Here is a 22839-nt window from a genome sequence, read left to right as displayed (position 1 = left end):
AGAACCCAGAGAGAATGGCATTCTGCCAACTAGCTCTCCAGGCTTCCTTTCTCAGTGCCAGTGAGTCCTTCTCCCTGGACTCACATTAGTATTTCATAGTTCATGCCCTGCCACCCACTCATATACCAGGATGTGATCCTGGAACCATCTGCTTCAGAATTACTTGGGCTATGAGTTTAAAAGTGCGTGTTCTAGATCCTGAGTCAGGATCTTGGGGTTTGGGCTGTAGAATCTGAAAATATAATTCCCTCGTTCTCCTGTTCCACCATCACCACCATAGTTTTTATATTCACTTAAATTTGAATGCCACTGCTCTTAGATTAAACGTTTAAGAAACCACTAAGTTAAAGTGAGTTTGAATGCACTGCATGCAATTCAAAGGTATCAAGTGGGTATATACTATTACTGTGCTATAAAGAACATGAAGATGTGATCCATGTCTTTAAAACACTCAGATTTAGTAGGGGGTCAGAATAAAATGACTAATTATGATGCTTATCAAACTTAGATACATGTAGTAATAGAAGCAGGAAAGATTACTTCTGAGTAAGGGGATCAGGAAAGATTAGTGGAGGAGGTGAAATTTACGTTTAAGCTTTGAAAGGTAAAGAAGGAAAAGTGTGTATTCTAGGCAGAGGGAACCCCAGGAGCAATAGCAAGGACCTTGGCAATGACCGGCGGGTGTGTGGCAACTGTGCGAGAATTGGGAGGAGGAGATGAAACCAGAAAGTAAACTGGTGACAGGCCTTAAATTCCAATGTAAGAAATTCTGTTTTATTCTTATAAAAGGAAAAGAGGGAGGGGAATTATTGAAGGTTTCTGAAGAGTGGGTGACACTGAAATATTATGGCAGAAATGTGAAAAGGCAGATCAAGAAGAAAGACAGGACTTCCCTGGTGGCACAGTGGTTGAGAGTCCGCCTGCCGATGCAGGGGACACGGGTTTGTGCCCCGGTCCGGGAAGATCCCACATGCCGCAGAGAGACTGGGCCCGTGAGCCATGGCCGCTGAGCCTGCGCGTCCGGAGCCTGTGCTCTGCGACGGGAGAGGCCACAGCAGTGAGAGGCCCGCGTACCGCAAAAAAAAAAAAAAAAAAAAAAGAAGAAAGACAGGTGGCAGTAATTCATGTGATAGATGATAAAAAGGTAGTCTGGATGGTAGCCGTGGAGGTAGAGAAGGTATCTGAAGTATATTGGAAAGGTTTAGATTTGCTGCTAGTTTCAATTTATTTTTTAAAAAATTGAGTAATATCAAAGTTGATGCTGAGCTTTCTGGCTTGTGTAAGTAGATGAATGATAACAATAACCAAATGCAAACAGTCTTAAATTGATTGGATGATGCACCCCTCTTAGATGCTTTCATAGATGAATACAGTCTCTAAAATTTGAGATGATGAAGATTACCTATTAAGCGTTAAGGGTAGCATTTCATAATGAAAGCAGGTTCTTAGACAAAATTCTGCCTCCCCCTTAGACATTTATTATTTTCTAAATAGGCATGAAACAATGCATACAAGCTGTCTTGTAATCTTATTGACATTCCATCTCTCTGTGCTCTTAGGTGACAATGCAACTTGCACGAAAGTTTCACCTGAGACAGATTGAACAATACTTTAGAGGCAGAATATGGTCACTTTTCTAGTAATCATCAGGAAACAAGGATTTTCTGATCCAGTGGCTGGACCCCCAAGGGTCCTCTAGGGATTAAGTCTTGAGTGAACTAAGAGTACAATTCACCAGATTTGCCAGCTTCTTATTCTGTGTTCATCCAAAAATGAGAAGTATCATTAAAATATCCTCATCACTTAAATATTAATTTCACCAATGAGAGCTCATTTCTGGCATTCATCATACTAACCCCCCTAGAAATGAGATTTCCTTCAAGACCACTTTCTGCCTAGAACATAGTTTACACAAATATGCACACATTTGTATCACCCTATGTTGAAGAACTTTGAAGTAAATTTTACATATTATAGGGCCTCCCTGGTGGCGCAGTGGTTGAGAGTCCGCCTGCCGATGCAGGGGATACGGGTTCGTGCCCCAGTCTGGGAGGATCCCATATGCCGCGGAGCGGCTGGGCCCGTGAGCCATGGCCGCTGGGCCTGCGCATCCGTAGCCTGTGCTCCGCAACGGGAGAGGCCACAACAGTGAGAGGCCCGCATACCGCAAAAAAAAAAAAAAAAAGAAAAAAAAAATTTTACATATTATAACAGCAAGATCTGGAATACAAGAAGAGGAATGATTTTAAGGAAGGAAAAATAATTTGCTTATGTAAATCCTGACATTTTACAAAAATATATAGCTGTGCAAAATAGGTGGATGTTTGATCATTAAAAACAATCTCTTTTCAAATTTACTTATTCTTTGCTTTTCTTTGGCACCATGTAAAATCCTCTGCTAATAGAAGTATATAGAAAAAGCTAAAAGCAGTTTTCCACTAGCATTTTTTCTTGGGATCTGCATTTGAGAAAACTGGTTTTCCAAAAGAGTAAAAAAGAAAGATCATATCAGAACAAAAACTGGACAAAGAAATGACACATTCCAACATGTAGGAATTTTGTGTGTTAATTCTCACAGAATGCTGCAGAAAATGAAGCATACAATATGTTTGTAATCCAATTTGATTCAGTGATACTGAGACTTCCCCACCTTAATTCTACAAGATGTTACAGGGAGGGCATGAAAAATAAATTCTGTTTGTAGGGCCGTGGCAAGGGACCACAATGGCACAGGCAAAAAAACAAAATGAGCTGACCTCTACTGGAAGAATCTCTTTCATCTCTCCCTCCATGCCTCCTGCTGTCTTCCCATCATACTACTTGTATGAAGTCTGGGTGTAAGCACAGAGCAGGGCTATACATATTGTTGGGGAGGAAGGAATTTTCCTCTACCCTTCTAGGTTCTTCCGGCTGATCATAGAATGAAATTGACATGAGACCGGTTAACAGGAAAAAACCAAACAGAAGTTTAATAACATATGTACATGGGAGAGACCCAGGAAAATTGAGTAACTCACCAAAATGGCCAAAGCCCTCACCTTAAATACCACCTTCAGCTAAAGACAAAAGAGGATGTTTGTTAGGGGTAGTGGTTTGAGACCTCAAAGTCGGGGGAGGCAATTCACAAGTAGATGGAAAAGCAAACGTTTGCTGGGTCAGGCAGAGACAATGGGACACAGAGTAGACTCTGATCTCTAGGCCTTGCCTAGAGTTTCCTCCACCAAAGCTAGCCTATATTCTTTACAGATATTTCTGGTTATAGCTCTATTCTGGGACCAGGCCCTCTATCTAAATTCTTTCAGGCAGTTAAGGGTAAGGCCAAAGTTTCTTCCCTGAGTCTTTTGGGCCTACCTAGTGTTTTCATCTCAAAATAATCTGCAAGCCAAAGAGATAATTTAGGGTAGCAAGCATTGCTCCCCTACCATAACTATATATATCTATAGATTACTTATATGTCTATAAATTTGAATCTGGCTATACTAGTTCTGCAACATTATCTATGTTTCTGAACTTCTCTTAGCCTCATTTTCTTAATCTGTAAAAAAGGAGATAATGATTGTGTCTATCACAGAGATTATGTGGGGATCAAGTGAGCTAATGAGTGTGAAGTGCTTAACAAAAGGCCTGGCTCACAGAAAGGGATTCAACACATGTTACTATCTTCACTGCAGTGCAGTGTTGGGTGAGACTGAACTCAAAACTGTTGTAGCAGCTTTGGTCCTTTGCCATGGCCCTGTTGTTTTTTCCTTTGTTGAGTAGACCCATCAATTTACCTTGTGGCAGCTCTTCTGTGTTTAGGTCATAGGCTGTTGAGTAGTTCTTAGTTACGTAAAGGTAAGGCTGATTTCCCTTGAGGAAGAAGGAGCAGGGCATTGGTCATGGACAAGGGGATTCCCTCTTGGTAGGTAGAGGAGAGTAAATATGGGGCCAAGAAGCCTTCTGGGAGGAAGAGAGACCTGCATCACCTCTTTGAGGTTCAATATTATCAGCAACTCTATAACGGATTCCCATGCTTTCAGTTAGTTATCTGGCAAGAAGGGACATCAAGGGCCCCAAAGGAGCGTGCACCATATAAGAAGGGAGGGTCTAGGCTCAACACCAAGTTTAAAAATGCTTTGTGGGCAGGGCTGCTTTCAATGCATCATGATACCAAAGCCAAAGGACTCTCAGGACCCAGCATCCTGTCCATTGAATTGTGCTCTGTATAAAAAAATGGCCCTACTCTGAGGATAAATAAACGAAAGAGCTTCATTTTGGGAATTTAAAACAGGGGTGCAGGGGGGAATTCCTCTTGATCCTATCCCTTTTAAAGGGTATAAATTCTTAAGGGAGTCATCTCAGCAGTGTGAATCAACCCCTGTGACTAAAAGGGACCAATTTCCAACAGCAACCACATATGGCAACGAGGATCAGTAATGATAATTGACTAGCAACTTGGCATATCTCTCAAATGCAGATGGGCTGAGTGACCTGAGGTTAACAATTGAAATGAGAACATTTCAGGGAGGTGTTACTGGATTCTGGATAATTTGGGCAAACAAGTTTTAAGAGATTAGTTATGAAAATGAAAGGGATAAAATCATATATTGTATAAAGCTCTCATACCACTTACATTGTATTCATCCATCCTTCCATTCATCCATTCATCTATTCATTTATTCATTCATTCATTCCTTTATTTATTCATCCACTCAATATATATTTATTGAAGATGCTATTTAAGATAGAAAGCTTTATAAGACATGCTTTTTGCTATGAAGGGGCCAATAATCCCATCAACCAGACAGGCTTCATGGAGCAGCTCATGAAGGAATATCATTATATTCAATTTGTTACTATCTTTCCAATGAAACATTGCATACTCAGAAAATCCAAATCATCACCTCATCACAGGTGCTGAAATGGTTCACTTTGTGAGTGTATATGTGTGTGTGTGTGTGTGCATGCACACACATGCATGCTTACACAAGCTTTGTGTTTAGAGATTTGGGGTGTGTACAAAATACTTATGCTAATCTACTTGTTTTTAGTGTAGTGACCACTATTTTGGTGTGGAAATTTGTTTTGCAAAACAAAATTAAAGCTCCATAACACATTACTTGGAGAAGAAAACCTCAGAAAGCATGCCATGGTGAGGTCTCCCTCCTCTACCTAGGGAGACAATTCAATATCAGATTTGGCTCCCATGGGAGCACTGCTTGTCTTTTCTTCTGATGCCCACACTGGAAGACGTACTTACAGAGACAGCTTGCCTAATCACTTGGTAATGAATATCCATCCCCTACCACATCAGCCTTTATGGTTCTAGAATAAGTGAATTCCCACCTGTTATGGATTATCGGATATTTCTGCATCTGTTCAATAAGGGTGATATTATTTTAGTGCAGTAAAAACAGGACTGCATCTGTGTATCTGTCTTTGTTTCTTTGCTAGTCTTCTATAGTTTGCTTTTCGATCTCAAGATGCTGCAATGAACATGTTTTTTGGATGCAAGAAGACATCTGATCCAATATTCCCTAATTAACGTACTCTCTTAAAAAGCATCTCAATATCCTTAGAAAGTCTTTGAGTACCCAGGCAGAATGAGGAAAGAGCTTACTGCACTTATTTAAGAATTCCTATTCATAGCAGCATCTCGCTGAAGTATTCTAATCAGCTGTCAGGACAGGCAGGTCTCCCCATCGCTTCTGGACAGCCCCAAGGCTCACAGAAAGGTGGTGGAGAGGGTCAGGCTGACATGTTGTTTTGCTGTTTTAATGAGCACAAAGTAACTGATTTTACTGAAAAATCTCTCTGGATTATGACAGGCAAAACATCTCTCACAACATGATAGGTTTTCAGTGGGCAGCTCTGGTTTCTTCCTGTAGAAGCTGCCCACCCAGCTTGCCTGTTCTAGTTTATCCCTTGTTAATTTTTTTGCCATGATGACTCAGCCCCAGCAATTCCCCAAAATGCACAAATGCAAGATTAGAAAGCAAAGGCAGAATACATCATATATATTTTTTTCACCTGGAGTGTCCAGTGGTAAAGGCTGACATCAACTGTTGAGTCATTTTTTCTATTTTGTAGTTTAATTCCTCTTTCATGGTGAATGCTTCCTTGTGAGCATTAACATATGATACAAAGACCTTCACACTTTGTGATACCTCTCCTTATGTCTTTTCATATGCCTCCACACCCCCTGACTAGCCTGCCAGGCCTCATGCCACAACCTGTAAGTCCATATATATTCCAACCTTGGGTTACTTTTTTCTTCCACACAAAGTATGTGACCAGATAAACCAACCACAGCACTGCCCATTGGGAAGAATTTCTCTTTCCCATGTCTTTCAAGGTCACCCCTGAATGAGCCATATTAGATTTGCTGTTCATATTTAGCTGACTCTCATATACCAAGTCAAGCCATCCAAAACCAAGCTTGGGTTTTTTCCTATTAGTCGGTCATTTGGGATCTGTCATATGTCTATACAAGAGATGAGGGAAGTATGCTATTATAATAGATGTGGATGCTGTCTTAGTTCAGGCTGCTATAACAAAAATATCATAGACTGAATGGCTTAAACAACAGACATTTATTTCTTACATTTCTGGAGGCTGAGAAGTCCGAGATCAAGGTACCAGCAGATTTGGTGTCTGGTAAGGACCGGCTTCCAGGTTCATAGATAGCTGTTTTCTTGTAAGATCCTCACGTGGCAGAGAGATTCCACTCTGGGCTCTTTATCTCCTTATCAAGGCACATATCCCACCATGGGGTCTCTACTCCCAGAACCTCATCCAAATCTGATAGCCTCCCAGAGTCCCCACCTCCAAATGCCATCATGTTGGGGATTAAGCTTCAATATATGAATTTGAGGAATTCATATGCAGATGTCATGGTGGGGAGGGGCGGGGTCTGGCCTACCTTCTTACGCCCCTTACTTGTGCTCTGTGGTCCTGCTTGTGCTTGATACCAGATGTATCACTTTCATCTTACAACGAACTGTTGCTGGGCCTACCCAACCTATCACTGGCCCATAAGCAATGGAGCTGTATGATCAGATGGTGTCCCATCTCTACCAGGGCCTAATACCATGTCAGGAGTTGTTTTACACATATAATTCTCTGCTGCAGATGGCATGGCCTTGCTCCAGAAACCCGAGGAGTCTGTGTTGTGATTCTTTCAGTGGGGCATGGCACAAACTCCACTCAGCCTCTTTATTCATCACTGATGCCACCAACACTGTAGGGTCTGCAGATCTTATGGTCCAAGTGGTGGCAGAGTTGCTTGCCCCTCACCTTAAACCTGCTGCAGTCCTTTCCTGATCAAGACTTAAATCCACTTAGATCTAGAAGCCTTTCTCATTGCCTGGTATGTGGACTGGGGCTATGTTTCTATATGTGAAATGTAGCTCATCATTAGGCAGTGTTCCTCTTCTTCTTCTCCTTCTCTTCCTTCTCCTCCATCACCGCGTTCTTCTCCTTCTTCCTCTTCTTCAATTCTCTTCTCCTTCTTTTTTTGTGGTAGGAGATGCAAGATACACTAATTTTGAGGGAGAAGTCTCCATATGTTATCAACCACTGGACCCCTGAAAATTTTATGAATGTGTCAGGCCCCTGAATTTTCTCAGGTCCCATCATATCTCTTACCAAGACCTTCTGTATGCTAGCCATCTTTTGCTCATTTGGCCCTATAAATATAATATCATTGATAAAATTAGTCAGCGTGAAGTTCTGTAGGATGTCTAGATGATCCAGATTTCTTTGGATGATGTTTTTATTAAGGGCAGGTGAGTTCTCCGTGGGTAGCACTGTAAGTAAATATTTTGTTTGATCCATGTGAATGCAAATGGCTTCTGATACTCCTTTCTGACTGAGGTAGAAAATAATGTATTTATGTTGCTGTAGGAAGGGCGTGGCCCTGGGCAAGGTGGCTCTGCAGCTGAGGCTGACCAGAGGAGCTGACAGTTAGAGGTGTCCGCTGACGGCATCCCTTGCAGCTGGGCAGCAAGTCCTTTGTAGGGCAGCACATCTCCATGTTCACCACAAGTCATCAAGAGGCTTTTTATTGGCATTGTTGGTGTTTTTGAAAACTATTTGCAGAATCGAGGTGTTTTTGCTGCTGTTGCTTTTTTTTTTTTTTTTTTTTTTTTAAGGAGTGGACCAGAGCTAGAACTGAGATACATGATTACATTTCTACTTTCATGTTATCTGTGTATGTAAACCCAGACACATCTACCTCTTTATTTTCCTATCTCTAGGCTTAGGTTAACTTTTTGAAGAACAGTATATATTTCACTTCATTGTATGAGCTGAAATCTTTGCAGGTAACCTTTCAGTCCTTATGAAGATCTAAGTTACAAGAGCCTCTTCTGGGGTCTTTAAACTGGATACTCCAACCCACATTTGTTGCCATTACCCTGTTGCAGACAGTGAACTCACAAACTAAGAATCCTAGTTAAAACAAGGCCTGGTTGGTGTGTCATCCTCACACAAGCAGGAGATGAATAATTTGTCCAATTGTGGAGAAAGGACCTAAAGACAGCAAAGTCAAAGCTAGGTTGATTTAATTATCTTATTGTACTGATGGGGTCTTGACATCCATTCTTTGTCAGAGTGATCTTTTAAAATATGCTATATCTAATGATATTATCTCCTATGTAAAATTCTTTAGAGGTTTCCCATTATCTTGAGAAAAACATGCAAAGTCCTCAACTTGGTCAAGAAGGCCTAAGCATGATCTGCCCCACCCACCTCTCTCACCTGAGAGAGGAGCTAGAGATACAGGAGTGAGCCTTAAAAACAACTAGAGAGAGAGAGAGAGAGAGAAATATATGGTAAATACATGATTACACAAATAATAACTTAATCAGACTTAATGAGAAGCACTACCATTACTTCTGGGTTTCTTTTGAAGGTAGCCTGCTGTAAAAGCTACTGCAATCTTTTCTGCCTCAGCCTGGCATTATTCTCTGGCTTTTGTTTTTTGTTTTTGATTTCACAAGAACGTCCTTATGTCTGTGGATTCAGCTTTGTTCAGTCACTGTGTGACTCCTACCAACATTTCTCAGTGTCCCGGAAGAGCCATCCTTAGCAGTGAAGTCTGTTCTCATAAGCCAGCTCCTGTTTGGAGTGCGGTGGGCGTTAAGATATTTCTTTTCCCCCTCCTACTCGGTGTGTCTGGTGGGCAGGGCTAAAACACAGCCTGGTCTCTTGTCTGCCTTCCAGCTCTACTGGTATCCTTCCCTGAATCCCACACCACTTAAATATAGGCCAAGCACCCCAGAAATTGCAAACTGGTCAATGTCCCAGCTCTGGGCCATCCCTGTGCCCCTCCTTGGACCTCTCCCAGGAATGCTTCCTGCTTCAAGCTGGACAGATTACTCTGGAACCATGACAACACCTTGACAGCTTCAGCAGTGTCTGCTGCCACCCTTCCCCCTCACTGGATCCCTTGGATACAGAGCATTTTCTGCCTTTTTGCACAGCTGCTCCTCGGCCTTTTCAAATGGATGAACCATGCAGGGAAATGAAACCCTTGGCCCTGACTCTTGTTTTCCTCAACGTGCAGACTCATTACCCTGTTTTTTCAGGTTGGGCTGTGACACATATGTAAGCCTTTGGGTTTTAGAAAAACACTTCTCTGCTCTGTCCTTTAGAAAGGACAACAAGGAGTGAGGCTGGTGGTGGAGTGGAGTAGGATAGAGCGTACATCCACTGCCTGGAACTAAGAGGTGACTGATGATAAAATGCCAAGGAGGCAGAAGGAGAGGACATGAGGCATCTCCTCCCTGACATTTCGCTCTCCACCACAGCCATCATTCTGCTGGATCTCAGGCTGGTGAGGCTGGCTGGGATACTCACACTTAGACCCCACCCTATTGATTCAGTTAGGGCTGCGTGCCAGTTTTCTCTTCCAGCCCATACAAAACTAATCAAATTAATGGATGCCGCTGCTGGTTCTCATCAAAGGCCATTAAAATATAACTCTTTCATGAATAATTCTGAACACTGACTCAAAGCAGTTGATTACAAGGACTACGTATTTCAAATGGGAGGAATAATTGATGTTTTCAACATGTAAATGGCTTCTGAGGAATTCTGAGATACAAGTTATAGGAGTACTGCTATAATCACACTTCTTCTGAGTTTCAGAGCTCCTGACTTGTGTTTATTTTCCAATTTTGGCTTCCAGAGAACAACACGTAAAATCCCGCAAACCTGTTTCATCATCTCTCTTCACTCTGTGGTGCCCTGCCCCTGGATTCCCTGAGTGCTTTGGGTCTTCAGAGAGCTATGAACTGCTCACAAAGTTACATAGAATGAAGTGATGTATTTCCTTTCTTCTAAGAGACAGCATCTCAGGATACACAGTCAGTCATCATGTCACTGCCTACCCAATCAATCACAGTAAACTCACCCATGCTAATCTGTAGTAGAAGCAGCTGACCAGTCAGGTGAGGATCTAGAACCTCTGTCTCAGGATTAGAACATAGACTTCCAGTTGCCACTCTGATTTGTTTCTCTTCACTCATGCTTTGTTCTGGTTTGGTTCTTAGCTCCTATCTTGAGCCTTCTTTAACTTGAGGAAGAGTTTGTACACATTTTTTGGCTCAACTGTGACGCTCCCTTTCAATTAGATTTTGGTTAACTTTATGTGTCAAGTTGAGAGGGCCTGGGGTGCTCAGGTTAAATATTGTAACTGGGTGTGTCTGTAGGATTGTCTCCAGAGGGTATAAGCCCTTGAATTGGTGGACTCAGTAGATTGCCTTCCCCAGTGTGGTTTGGTATCATCCAATCCACTGAGGGCCTGAAGAGAATGGAAGGGCAGAGGAAGGAGGAATCTGTCCCTCCTTCCTTGTTTACTGATTGAGCTGGAATGTCTCATTTCATCTTCTCCTGTCCTCAGACTGAGATTTGTAGCATCAGCTCCATTGGTTCTCAGGCCTTCAGGCTCACACTGAATTACATCACCACTTTCCTGGGTCTCCAGCTTGCAGAGAGCAGCTGTGGGACTTCTTTGCCTCTATTATCTTTTGAACCAATTCCTCATGATAAATCTTCATATCTGTATGTACATATCTGTAGCTCTTACATCTATATCTATATATTCTATTGGTTCTGTTTCTCTAGAGAATCCTCACTAGTACACCCCTCACTCCCCAGATCAAATGTAAATAATGACCCTGTCTCTTACCTAACTGAAAGGGTTTGTTTGGCAGAGTCCATTCCCCTACAATATTTATCATCAAGGGGAACAGAGAATTTGAGAATATTATGCTACACAAATGAGACAGTTCTAAGTACATTGCTTCACTACATAGTTATTCAATCAAATTTTACCTCACATCATCATTATATGCAAAGATCAAGGAGTTTATAATTGAACAGGAGGTACAGACATGCAAACCTATAAAGGAAGAGAATGTTAAAGATGCTTTGATGGATAAAAGGTAGGTCATGTAGGAACACAATGGACGGGCAGTAATTTTCAATTTGGAAGGTGAAGAAAGACTTAAAAGAGATGATACTTGAGTTAATCCTAGGGGTCATGGTGGAAAAGGGGATTCCAAACAGGAGACACTGTGACAATAGCAGAGTTGAGTGGTATGGCGGCTCATTAGGAAAGTAGTAGGTAGTTCAACATGGATGGATGATCAGAACCCTGTGGGCATGGAAGAGTCAGAGAGAGTCCTTAGTGCCAGAGAGGATTCTGCATTTTATGAATGATCCCCAAATTGATGTTTGTGAGACAGTCACCTATGGAACTTTTAAAACTCAGCTCAGCTGCTGTTCTATCCTAAAGCCACGGAGTTTGAACTTGCAGATGTGAGACCTGGCTGAGTTTATATTTTGTAAATGCTTCTCTGACTAGAAGTTACCCCAATTGTCCCTGTCCTTTGTGGGCAGAGAGCTGAAGGCATTTACTAGCATTCCGTGCAGTTAGGCAGACCCTGCAACAGAGTTCTGGCCAACGGCATGCAGAAAGTGATGTATGTCATTTCCAGGTCTCTTCCTAAAACTTTCTGTAAGATTTTCCTCACCCTCTCTCTTTCCTCACCAGCTAACTAGATACACAGAAAACTTAGAGTCAAGGAACTGCTGGTTGGAATAGGTTGGATCCCTAAATGGCTGAATGGAAGGCCAGCCAGTGTACACCCAGTTCAATGGCAACATGAGCAAGAAATGAAATCTTACTGTGTGAAGGCATTGGGAATGTGGAATTGTGCACAATAATATTAAAAACCACTACTGAGCAATCAGTGGTAACTGAAAAGGCAAAGTAATATGATCAGACTCTAGAAAGATTGTTCTGGTAAATGTGTGGAAAATGGATTACACTAGATAAGGGGAGCATTGGGAAGACCAGTTAAGACAACACTGCAGCTATCCTGGGGAGAGACGATGAGATCTCTGCATGGCACTAAGAGATGATGACAGACAGTAGGAGAGAAGACCTGCGAGACACAAAGTAAATACAATCTATTCCCACTGGAAGCCATTTGGATATGGAAACGGCAGGATCTCCCAGCTTTCTGGCATATTTCAAGCTCTAAATACTGCTCTTAAAATTAAGAAACATTATAATTCATTCAAGGATAATTTGATAGTAATTTCATCATTATCAAATCTGAATAGTACTTGTTAGAGGTCCTGGTTTGACCATTGCTCTTTCTCCGACCTTACACATTTTGTTTCAGTCAAGAGTGACTATTTTAAACTGCAGATCTTTTTTGGTGTTGGTTAGATTGAAGTCAACAGGACTATCCAGATAAAATAATGAATTCAAGGCAAATAAGCCTGTAAGCTGAATGGAAAACCACCATCCTGTTTGAAAATATCATTCTATAAAGCACCATGGCTTGGCTGAGGTGTCAGCTTGATGCCATGGGATATGGAGGTGGGGTCTTCCTAAAAGGCAAGGCTGGGGTGACACCCTGATTCAGAAATGGCTACCTCAACTGCATCCAAATACAGCCGGAAGATGCTGAAGGGCAGGGGCTCAGGTGTGTGTGTTGGCTCTCATTTAAATGCGAAGACACAAGCACTTTCACTTCAGGATTTATGAAAGGTGGTGGATTACGGGCATGATGAGAAAGTCCCCATGAGAGAAGCTGGTAAAGCAATCATAAAAGGAAGGAAATAATTGAAGAACTGTAGAGCAGAGGAAACCCTGAGGAATAAGTTTGGCCCAGCAGCTCCAAGGGATTATGGCCATTGATTTCAGACAATTTAGTCACTTGCTTTAAACTAAGGCATCTGAACTTCCGTTAAAAGTGAAAATGGATTACACTGCAGTTTGTAGAGTTCAAAACAACTACAGAGAGAGAGAAAATTGGGAACAAACTGCCTAACCATGTTCAATGGTGTCTGGAGCTGTTGGTGAAGGCAAGCCCAGTGGGCTCCCTGGAAAGGGGGGGCACTGGAGGGAACTGGAGCTCACGTCTGTGATATTACCTTCCAACTGCACAGCTCACTGAAGTTCACAGAATGCGTGCACGTACAGTCTAAGCTGATTCTCTTAAAAAACTCTGTGCACTATTCCCATTTTGGGGATGAGAAACTAAACTTCATAGTGTTCGAGGGACATGTTTTCAATATCAGTGCTTGTTTATACCACAGTATAGCTTGCTCACCTTGGTAAAGATTTTAAAAGATAAATTATGGATGATTATTTCAAAATATAGTTGTTTCCAGAGCCCATATTCAAATTATGCTTTCTAAAACTGGCCAATCTCTAATCATTTTTTCCCTAGTTTAAATATTCATACCTACCTATTACTCTCCTGACATCTGCCTGGGGATGTATTCAAAACGTGCAGAGGTCCATTCTTTCCCCTCCTCCCAGGAAAGTAAAACCATGAGAGAAACCAATTCCAATGCTGGAAATTGTATTAGGACAAATCTGTGCTGCGGTTTTATAAATGTAGCTTAAATCAGAACACCTGGCAATGAACGGAATTCTTCTGCCATTTAATTCAGACTTATCTTTTCGATCATATGATTTAACTTGTAAATTGCTTCCAGACAGCTGTTAGAAATTATTTAACTTAGATTCTTGAGAGATAAAAATTGCTAGAAATCAAGCATCTTATGGTTTTACAACTGCTCCTCAGGTTATTCTCAGCAAAGATCCTGTTTGAAACGGACACTCTAGTTTGGATGGATCTTTATGAAGGATTGTCATGGAAAATAATGAGGCTTTGGAGTCAGACAAACTTGCGTTCAAATCTTAACTCTGCATTTGCCAGCTTCGTGACCTTGAGCAAGTTAAGAAACCTCTCTGAATCTCAGTTTCATGATCTATAAGGTGAAATTAAGCATACTTACCTTTAATAGTTAATATGAGGATTAAGTGGGATAATCTGTTTGCACATAGAAGATACTCAAAATGGTATAATATTAATATGAAGGTTGAACAAAGATCTAGATAGAGCAAGCTATTTATTAAGATGAGGAACATCTATAAATTTGTTTTATTCCTGTAATTCTCAGTTATAAATTATACTGGTCCTTCTCAATCATGCAGGTTAAGTCCTCAAAATGCCCAATAGCACAATTATTTAGTGTTAAAAAACTTAAGACCTTATGAAAAATTGTGTTAAAGGACAGAGCTTTAGAATAAACCTATGAAATACATTCTATGTGTTTTATATTCTCTGAAGTAAAATAACTGATATTTCACACACAATTAAAATAATATCGGTGGTATTTTACACGTGTTAAATTAGTAATAATACTATCTCATTTTGTTTCTCACTAAAATTTTTCAGAATGTCTATTGCAAAGTATCTGCAAGATATTTTTATTTACAAGATGTCGGCTTTTATTTGCTGATAATATATTAACAGACAGACTCTGCCCTCGTGCTTGGTCTCCCGTTAAGGATGTTGCAGTCTCTCTGAAATGTTGTGTTGATTTTGTCCTTCTCTTCTCGTGTTGCCCACCCTCCCCACACCTACTTCTGTAGTTTGTTTCCCAGGTCCCACACCTCCTCTCCCCGGCCTCACCACACTCCCTGGGGCAGAAGTGGCATAACTCGAGGGCAAGCAAGGATGCTTAAGAAAGCAACCAACCAACCTTTTGTGTAACCCCCTCAGTTGTGCTGAACATATGTTTTTGAGTCTCCTGCCTAACAGGTAGGAGTACTGCACTCATGATAACTTTATGTTGAAGTTTCTTTGACAACGCCTCCATCCTCTCCCTGAAGGTTTTTTTTTGTTGTTGTTTGTTTGTTTGTTTGTTTTTGCGGTACGCGGGCCTCTCATTCTTGTGGCCTCTCCCGTTGTGGACCACAGGCTCCGGACGCGCAGGCTCAGCGGCCACGGCTCACGGGCCCAGCCGCTCTGTGGCATGTGGGATCTTCCCGGACCGGGGCATGAACCCGTGTCCCCTGCATCGGCAGGCAGGCTCCCAACCACTGCGCCACCAGGGAAGCCCTCCCTGAAGTTTTTGTTTTGTTTTGTTTTTGGGTTTTTTTTTTTTTTTGCCGTACGCGGGCCTCTCACTGTTGTGGCCTCTCCCGTTGCGGAGCACAGGCTCCGGACGTGCAGGCTCAACGGCCATGGCTCACGGGCCCAGCTGCTCCGCGGCATGTGGGATCTTCCCAGACCGGGGCACGAACCCGTGTCCCCTGCATCGGCAGGCGGACTCTCAACCACTGCGCCACCAGGGAAGCCCCTCCCTGAAGTTTTAAAGCGCATTTGCACTACAGCTGTCATTTTTCGTTTCCAAGTCTTCCTTGCTGCTGCTTCCACCCATGCTTCACCACCTGCCTTACCTTCTCTTTCCATTATAAATATCCACAGCTTTTTCCAATTATCTTCAACAAGAGTAACTTGTGAGCTACAAATACTACATCTCAACTTCTCTAATTGTTCAAATTATAGTACAGTTCTGGTCCAGCTGAAACGGTAGTAAGCCAAACATGTATGACCTTGAGTCTTTTACCTAATTTTGTTCTAATTAATCACAACGCCATGCACACAAACATCTTTAAAAATAAAAATAGGGATCAAGGAGAAAAGTGCCAGTTTATCTGTTGCAAAACGAATTCAATTGCTCTCCCCCTCTTAAGGGCAGGGCTGGCTAATAGGTTAGAGTTGTGTCCTGAAAGAAAAAGCTAGAGGAAATCAGGCCAGCTAGAGTAAGAAACCATGTCATTGTCTGAGGGAAAAAAAAGACAATAAAAGCACAAGACCCAGACTGGGGTTGCGTATCCGAGAGTGTTAATTTAAAATAAGGGTCAGTTCACAGTGAGGACAGATGGGTGACAAGCAATGGTGGGGGGCTGAGATTTTGGGTGAATGTTAGATAATACAGTGGCATCATAAACCATTAGTTACAGGGGCAGCTAAGAGTGGTTTATTAGAATGACCTTTTTTAAAAATTTTTAAATTTTATTTATATTCTTATACAGCATGTTCATATTAGTCATCAATTTTATCCACATCAGTGTATACATATCAATCCCAATCTCCCAATTCATCACACCCCCACCCCCCACCACTTTCCCCCCTTGGTGTCCATACGTTTGTTCTCTACATATGTGTCTCAATTTCTGCCCTGCAAACCGGTTCATCTGTACCATTTTTCTAGGTTCCAAATATATGCATTAATATACGATATTTGTTTCTCTCTTTCTGACTTACTTCACTCTGTATGACAGTCTCTACATCCATCCACGTCTCTACAAATAACCCAATTTCATGCCTTTTTCTGGCTGAGTAATATTCCGTTGTATACATGTACCACATCTTCTTTATCCATTTGTCTGTCAGTGGGCATTTAGATTGTGTCCCTGACCTGGCTATTGTAAACAGTGCTGCAATGAATATTGGGGTGCATGTGTCTTTTTGAATTATGGTTTTCTCTGGGTATATGCTCAGTCGTGGGATTGCTGGGTCATATGGTAATTCCAGTTTTAGTTCTTTAAGGAACCTCCATACTGTTCCCCATAGTGGCTATATCAGTTTACATTCCCCCCAACAGTGCAAGAGGGTTCCCTCTCCAGCTTTTGTTGTTTGTAGATTTTCTGATGATGCTCATTCTAACTGGTGTGAGGTGACACCTCATTGTAGTTTTGATTTGCATTTCTCTAATAATTATTGATGTTGAGCAGCTTTTCATGTGCTTCTCGGCCATCTGTATGTCTTCTTTGGAGAAATGTCTATTTAGGTCTTCTGCCCATTTTTGGATTGGGTTGTTTGTTTTTTAAATATTGAGCTGCATGAGCTGTTTAGATATTTTGGAGATTAATGCTTTGTCCATTGATGCATTTGCAAATATGTTCTCCCATTCTGAAGGTTGTCTTTTCATCTAGTTTATAGTACCTTTGCTGTGCAAAAGTTTTGAAGTTTCATTAAGTCCCGTTTGTTTATTTTTGTTTTTATTTCCATTACTCTAGGAGGTGGATCAAAAAAGATCTTGCTGTGATTCATGTCAAAGAGTGTTCTTCCTATGTTTTCCTCCAAGAGTTTTCAAATGTCCAGTCTCACATTTAGGTCTTGAATCCATTTTGAGTTTATCTTTGTGTTTGGTGTTAGGGAGTGTTCTAATTTCATTCCTTTACATGTAGCTGTCCAGTTTTCCCAGCACCACTTACTGAAGAGACTGTCTTTTCTCCATTGTATATCCTTGCCTCCTTTGTCATAGATTAGTTAACCATAGGTGCATGGGTTTATCTCTGAAGTTTCTATCCTGTTCCATTGATCTATATTTCTGGTTTTGTGCCAGTACCATATTGTCTTGATTACTGTAGTTTTGTAGTATGGTCTGAAGTCAGAGAGTCTGATTCCTCCAGCTCTGTTTTTTCCCTCAAGACTGCTTTGGCTATTCAGGATCTACTGTGTTTCCATACAAGTTTTAAGACTTTTTGTTCTAGTTCTATAAAAAATGCCATTGGTAATTTGATAAGGATTGCATTGAATCTGTAGATTGCTTTGGGTAGTACAGTCATTTTCACAATATTGATTCTTCCAATCCAAGAACATGGTATATCTCCCCATCTGTTTGTATCATCTTTAATTTCTTTCATCAGTGTGTTATAGTTTTCTGCATACAGGTCTTTTGTCTCCCTAGGTAGGTTTATTCCTAGGTCTTTTATTCCTTTTGTCGCAGTGGTAAATGGGAGTGTTTCCTTAATCTCTTTTTCAGATTTTTTATCATTAGTGTATAGGAAGGCAAGAGATTTCTGTGCTTTAATTTTGTATCCTGCAACTTTACCAAATTCATTGATTAGCTCTAGTAGTTTTCTGGAGGCATCTTTAGGATTCTGTATGTAGAGTATCATGTCATCTGTGAACAGTGACAGTTTCACTTCTTTTTTTTTCCAATTTGGATTCCTTTTATTTCTTTTTCTTCTCTGATTGCCATGGCTAGGACTTCCAAAACTATGTTGAATACTAGTGCTAAGAGTGGACATCCTTGTCTTGTTCTTGATCTTAGAGGAAATGCTCTCAGGTTTTCACCATTGAGGATGATGTTTGTTGTGGTTTTGTCATATATGTCCTTTGTTATGTTGAGGTATATTCCCTCTATGTCCTCTTTCTGGAGAGTTTTTATCATAAATGTGTGCTGAATTTTGTCAAAAGCTTTTTCTACATCTATTGAGATGATCATATGGTTTTTCTTCTTCAATTTGTTAATATGGTGTATCACATTGATTGATTTGTGTATATTGAAGAATCCTTGCATCCCTGGGATAAATCCCACTTGATCATGGTTTATGATACTTTTAATGTACTTTTGGATTCTGTATGCTAGTATTTTGTTCAGGATTTTTGCATCTATATTCATGAGTGATATTGCTCTGTAATTTTCTTTTTTTGTAGTGTCCTTGTCTGGTCTTGGTATCAGGGTGATGGTGGCCTCATAGAATGAGTGTGAGAGTGTTCCTTCCTTTGCAATTTTTTGGAAGAGTTTGAGAAGGATGGGTGTTAGCTCTTCTATAAATGTTTGATAGAATTCACCTGTGAAGCCATCTGGTCCTGGAGTTTTGTTTGTTGGAAGATTTTTAATCACAGTTTCAACTTCATTACTTGTGATTGGTCTGTTCATATTTTCTATTTCTTCCTGGCTCAGTTGTGGAAGGTTATACCTTTCTAAGAATTTTTCCATTTCTTCCAGGTTGTCCATTTTATTGGCATAGTGTTGCTTGTAGTAGTCTCTTCGGGTGCTTTGTATTTCTGCGGTTGTAACTTCTCCTTTTTTGTTTCTAATTTTATTGATTTGAGTCCTCTCCCTCTTTTTCTTGATGAGAATGGCTAATGGTTTATCAATTTTGTTTATCTTCTCAAAGAACCAGCTTTTAGTTTTATTGATCTCTGCTATTGTTTTCTTTGTTTCTATTTCATTTATTTCCGCTCTGATCTTTGTGATTTCTTTCTTTCTACTAACTTTGGGTTTTATTTGTTCTTCTTTCTCCAGTTCCTTTAGGTGTAAGTTTAGATTGTTTATTTGGGATGTTTGTTGTTTCTTGAGGTTGGCTTGTATAGCTATAAACTTCCCTCTTAGAACTGCTTTTGCTGCATCCCATAGGTTTTGGATGGTCGTGTTTCCATTGTCATTTGTCTTTAGGTATTTTTTGATTTCCTCTTTGATTTCTTCAGTGATCTCTTGGTTATTTAGTAACGTATTGTTTAGCCTCCATGTCTTTGTGTTTTTTACGTTTTTTTCCCCCCTGTAATTGATTTCTAATCTCATAGCCTTGTGGTCAGAAAAGATGCTTGATATGATTTCAATTTTCTTCAATTTACTGAGGCTTGATTTGTGACCCAAGATGTGATCTCTCCTGGAGAATGTTCTGTGAGTACTTGAGAAGAAAGTGTAATCTGCTGTTTTTGGATGGAATGTTCTATAAATATCAATTAAATGTATCTGGTCTATTGTGTCATTTAAAGCTTGTGCTTCTGTATTAATTTTTTGTTTGGATGATCTGTGCATTGGTGTAAGTGAGGTATTAAAGTTCCCCACTATTATTGTGTTACTGTCAATTTCCTCTTTATAGCTGTTAGCAGTTGCTTTATGTATTGTGGTGCTCCTATGTTGGGTGCATATATATTTATAATTGTTATATCTTCTTCCTGGATTGATCCCTTGATCATTATGTAGTCTCCTTCCCTGTCTCTTGTAACATTCTTTATTTTAAAGTCTATTTTATCTGATATGAGTATTGCTACACCAGCTTTCTTTTGATTTCCATTTGCATGGAATATCTTTTTCCATCCCCTAACTTTCAGTTTGTATGTGTCCCTAGGTCTGAAGTAGGTCTCTTGTAGACAGCATATGCATGGGGCTTGTTTTTGTATCTCTTCAGTGAGCCTGTGTCTTTTGGTTAGAGCATTTAATCTATTCATGTTTAAGGTAATTATCAATATGTATGTTCCTATTACCATTTTCTTAATTGTTTTTGGTTTGTTTTTGTAGGTCCTTTTCTTCTCTTGTGTTTCCCACTTAGAGAAGTTCCTTTAGCATTTGTTATAGAGCTGGTTTGGTGGTGCTGAATTTTCTTAGCTTTTGGTTGTCTGTAAAGCTTTTGATTTCTCCATCAAATCTGAATGAGATCCTTTCCAGGTAGAGGAATCTTGGTTGTAGGTTCTTCGCTTTCATCACTTTAAATATGTCATACCACTCCCTTCTGGCTTGTAGTGTTTCTGCTGAGAAATCAGCTGTTAACCTTATGGGAGTTCTCTTGTATGTTATTTCTCATTTTTCCCTTGTTGCTTTCTATAATTTTTCTTTGTCTTTAATTTTTGCCAATTTGATTACTCTGTGCCTCTGTGTGTTTCTCCTTGGGTTTATCCTGTATGGGACTCTCTGTGCTTCCTGGACTTGGGTGGCTATTTCCCTTCCCATGTTAGGGACGTTTTTGACTATAATCCCTTCAAATACTTTCTCGGGTCCTTTCTCTCTCTCTTCTCCTTCTGGGACCCCTATAATGTGAATGTTGTTGCATTTAATGTTGTCCCAGAGGTCTCTAAGGCTGTCTTCCTTTCTTTACATTCTCTTTTTTAATTCTGTTCCACAGCAGTGAATTCCACCATTCTGTCTTCCAGGTCACTTATCTGTTCTTCAGCCTCAGTTATTCTGCTATTGATTCCTTCTGGTGTAGTTTTAATTTCTGTTATTGTATTGTTCATCTCTGTTTGTTTTTTCTTTAATTCTTCTAGGTCTTTGTTAGACATTTCTTGCATCTTCTTGATCTTTGCCTTCATTCTATTTCTGAGGTCCTGGATCATCTTCACTATCATTATTCTGAATTATTTTTCTGGAAGGTTGCCTGTCTCCACTTCATTTAGTTGTTTTTCTGGGGTTTTATCTTGCTCCTTCATCTGGTACATAGCCCCCTGCCTTTTCATCTTGTCTATCTTTATATGAATGTGGTTTTTGTTCCACAGGCTGCAGGATTGTAGTTCTTCTTGCTTCTGCTGTCTGCCCTCTGATGGAAGAGGCTATATAAGAGGCTTGTCAGCATTACCTTTCTCATGTTTTCTTTTGGGTTGTGTTGGGACTCACAGGACAGCCAAAGAATGTAACAGAATTGCTCCAGAGCCCAGTGGTGAAACACGACAGTGCTACTCACACCTTCAAATCTGAGTGTCTGTGTTGAACAACTTCTTTCCTTGTACTGTCAACTCGTAGTGCTATTGGTCACTACTTGTGAACTCCGATGGTTTAAAAGTGAGAGGAGATTTTATGCCTGGCTGACTCTTAGGACAAATGAAGAAGAAATAATTCTTAGCATTGCTAATAGGATTCACTGATGATTTTAGATGTGCTAGAAGATAAGTGAACAGGATAAGGAGCCACCATGGGGAGATGGGATAACTGTGGTTATATAAGTTAAATGGGCACATGGTGATAAGATTTATGTCTAGGCATATATTATCAGGCATAAAGTCATAGGGTTTATTTAATTTTCAATTTATACTACTAGTGAAGTTCTCTATGATGCAGGATACTAAAATTGTGTCAAATAAGTACAAATTCTGAACTGCATGAAAGAAAATACTATAATTACTGAACAGTAGATATATAAGTGTTTATAGTCTTTAAGCATCACTTCAATTAAGGCATCATATTTGCTATGCTTTCTTTAGAATTTTGGTTAGTAATTTTTTAAGCCTCCTTTTAAACTCACCATTTTTCTGAATTTTTAAAATGTTTCTGAATTTGCTACACATTATTTAAGTGTCCTCCATAGTCCAAAAGTTTTGGTATTCATAAAGCTCTGCAGAGTCATAGTCCAGTGACATATGACTCAGGATCTGAGACTAAACATGGATGGGTGAGATTTTGACTTAGATTTTATTTCATTTTCTAATCTTTAGTTGGAATAGGTGCAAGTGGAATGTGCAATACAGAAAAGAGGTAGCAAAAGAAGGAGGGAGACCCACACGCAGATAAAAAGGTCAAGATTGGTCTATACAATTGAATATTGGAAGCCTTTGAAGGATTGAATCTTGTTTGACTATTAAAGTATCATCCTTGGATATTATTCTATTTGATACTAAACTCATGGAAACTTTAAAGACAAATATTCATATCAGCTGATAGCCAGTTTCTTTAGTCAATCCTTTGAAATGTATAAGTGTAGTGCTCTAAGATTGGTTGGTTGGTTTGTTTTCTATCTTACTTCTGCTGACTAGATTCTTTCATTGAAGCACTTTTTCCTTAAAAGCCACATAAAGATTCTCAAATAATATTTTCATAAGGACCACATACTGATAATAACACCCACTTTCTAAATCAACTTTCTTCTTCATTCTACAAGACAATGACTTTCAGAATAAATAAAAATATAGTCCTAAGTGGCATAATTTACTTGTCTCAGAGCCAAAAGTTGAATGGTCCACTATGCAA

Source organism: Mesoplodon mirus (assembly GCF_964341445.2).
Source record: "Mesoplodon mirus genome assembly, chromosome: 11".
In the NCBI taxonomy this organism is placed as follows: Eukaryota; Metazoa; Chordata; class Mammalia; order Artiodactyla; family Ziphiidae; genus Mesoplodon; species Mesoplodon mirus.
This window is presented reverse-complemented; position numbering follows the sequence as displayed.